This window comes from Lagopus leucura, unplaced genomic scaffold, assembly GCF_019238085.1.
Source record: "Lagopus leucura isolate 7727_CA_CO unplaced genomic scaffold, USGS_WTPT01 Super-Scaffold_100002, whole genome shotgun sequence".
NCBI lineage: Eukaryota > Metazoa > Chordata > Aves > Galliformes > Phasianidae > Lagopus > Lagopus leucura.
This window is the reverse complement of record NW_024962263.1, coordinates 61,913,432-61,915,931: the sequence shown is the minus strand read 5'-3', so window position 1 is coordinate 61,915,931 and position 2,500 is coordinate 61,913,432. Positions and strand designations below refer to the sequence as shown.

At 36.8% G+C, this 2,500-nt stretch overlaps 1 protein-coding gene across 1 annotated transcript in view; it reads right to left on the bottom strand.

Annotated features, from left to right (window-relative positions):
- ZFHX4 (zinc finger homeobox 4) overlaps positions 1 to 2,500 on the bottom strand; it is a 151,299-nt gene that overhangs the window by 129,235 nt on the left and 19,564 nt on the right. The gene's annotated exons all lie outside the window — the stretch shown is intronic.

Genomic DNA, 2,500 nt, shown 5'->3' with positions numbered 1-2,500 from the left:
ATAAAAACCATATCAGTGTCCAGCAGCAGGGTAAAACACCAGAGTAAAGTTGGTCACACATTGGTTAAAAGTCTGCTTTCGTTCATTTTTCTGGGAGCCTGAAAGGCTCCAGCCACTGTAATAGTAGCCTGATTACAGCCTAAGCTAGTCCAAGTCCTTGCAGATCTCTCAGCTTGCAGAATGATGGCACTGTACACAACAGCTGAGTACTCTAAAACTTTAGTGTTTATTTTCAGCCTCTGCCTTGCACTTAAGCAGGAGGTAAGCAATCCTCATTCCAGTCATAAGTCAGAGTGATAGATCTCATTAATTTTAGGCCAAAGCAGAAGCTGATTTATCAGATAAGTTTTCAATTAAGTATGAAAGTTTGATTACATCCTGAAAACTATTGTTTTACATATCTGAAGCATTAATGCTTTCTCCATCTTTTCATTTACAATAAGAGGAAATCTAATTTAAAAACTTTGCATTGCTATACCATATGCATTTATATACATAAAAGCCAGGTGCTATAGCCCTGCACGCAATCATTGAGTGTGATTTTGGGATTTAAAAAAATAATAATAATAAAAAAATCCTTGCCTAGGAAAGGTTTCAGTGAAGGTCACAGAGATATTAACTATGAAGGATAGCTGCCTAATTTTTTTTTTAAGTCTAATCAAATCTAATCTTGTCAACTAAATCAGAGAGAGGAAGTGATCAGTTTAAGATACATCAGAAGATTTGCATAGAATGAAAATGAATCAAAATTAGTTTTGGTATCTGAGATGGCTAAAATGACAGCCTAATTGCTCCTGAATCAAACGTCACAAAGCTTGGTGTGTAATTTTAATCATTGATGAGATCCAAGTTAATTATGCTCGTGGCACACATGCAATTTAAAAACCTTTTGAAATAATCTGATCACAAAGAGCATGAAAACGTAATAATTCTCTAATTAGTCCAGAGAGAAGCATGTTTACCTTCCCGTTTGGCAAATCTGCACAAACAGTGCGTGCATCCTGCAGAAAGCCTACACATCTAACAGATTCTCCTCCTCGGGCCTTATCCAAAGATAAAAAGTTGCACAAGGGTATCTGCACCAGAAAGCAAACCCCAGCACTTTCCATCTGTAGAGGACTGGTATAAATGACTTTATACTGGTATCTCTCAACTCTGACTTGGGATAAACAACACCGCAATAAAGCATTTTTACATGTAGCCACTCAGCAACTGTACTCGCTGAGACTATTTCAGTCACATGAAAACACACATGCAAGCATGAAGACATGCATTCAGCTGGCACCAACATGACACAAGAAGTTTTTTGGACTGCTGCAGAGGAAAAAAAGCAGTAGTGGTTCTTTTTTGGTGCTTCCACAGTGATACGTGTGAAGTAACTGTGCTACCTCATATCATGAAAGGATCAGTCAGGATGAAAACACTTTAGGAAGTAAAACTGATGGACAGAGAAGGAGTTAATGTAGCAAATGGGGCCAGATGTAACTGCTCCAAACTATTCTAACCTTAACTGTGGCTTCCCATTTAACCTTCGCTGCATGAAGCAAGCTTTCCCCATGCTGCTGTATCCTAGGGCATCACAGTATACAGAAAATACACATAAAAATAGTTGCCAGAACAGTTGTGGGCATGCACGCTATACTGCAACCAGGATGGTATTTATGAGCATTAAGTCATTTTAGGCAGCTCCAAAATGGGTTCTGCAACACAGCATCTCACCCTTCCCCTTCTTCCCACAGCCTTGCACTGAGCAGCCTCGCTGTTGCGATTTCTAGTCTTAAAAGATTTAGCAGAAGTAGACTAGATTTTAGAATATTCCACCACATAACTAAAGTACAAAACAAAAACAGCACGGTAATAAGTGTCATAACATGTTTCCTGTTATTTAATCAACATTTTTAAATAAACTGCACATTTAGAGTTATCAGGCTCCCTTACATAACTTCAGTATTAATCAGTCCTAAACAATGACATCAGCCCTCTGATCACAATTGTATAAACAAGAGTATATTTCATTCCAATTAAAACAAATACTAATTCTTTGAACTGACGAGCAACGCAGAAAGAAACCATAACATATATTTCCATACTTAAGCTGTTTACAGTCTTTGTTGCCATGTTTGTTATCAGGTTAGGCAGATGAAAACATTATACCTTGATGAGGAATTAAAGATTACTGAGATGACTTACTGATTGTACATAACATGTAATGGAACATGCATCCATTAGAGATTACAGCATCTTCAATATTGAGAAATAAAAAATCCCCCCTCCTTCAGAGTCTTCTATGAGAGTTATAATAAAGTTTCACAAAGTCATAGCTAAAAAAATATCACAAGGACTGTCTCAGAATCGATGCTTTTCCACAAAGTCTCTCTAACATATTTCAATCCTTTTTACAAAAGCAATCACAATGTAAACCATACGGTACACAAAAACAGAAAAACAAAATATGCAAATATATTAGATACATATTTGTACAGCCTTAAGACACAAAGAA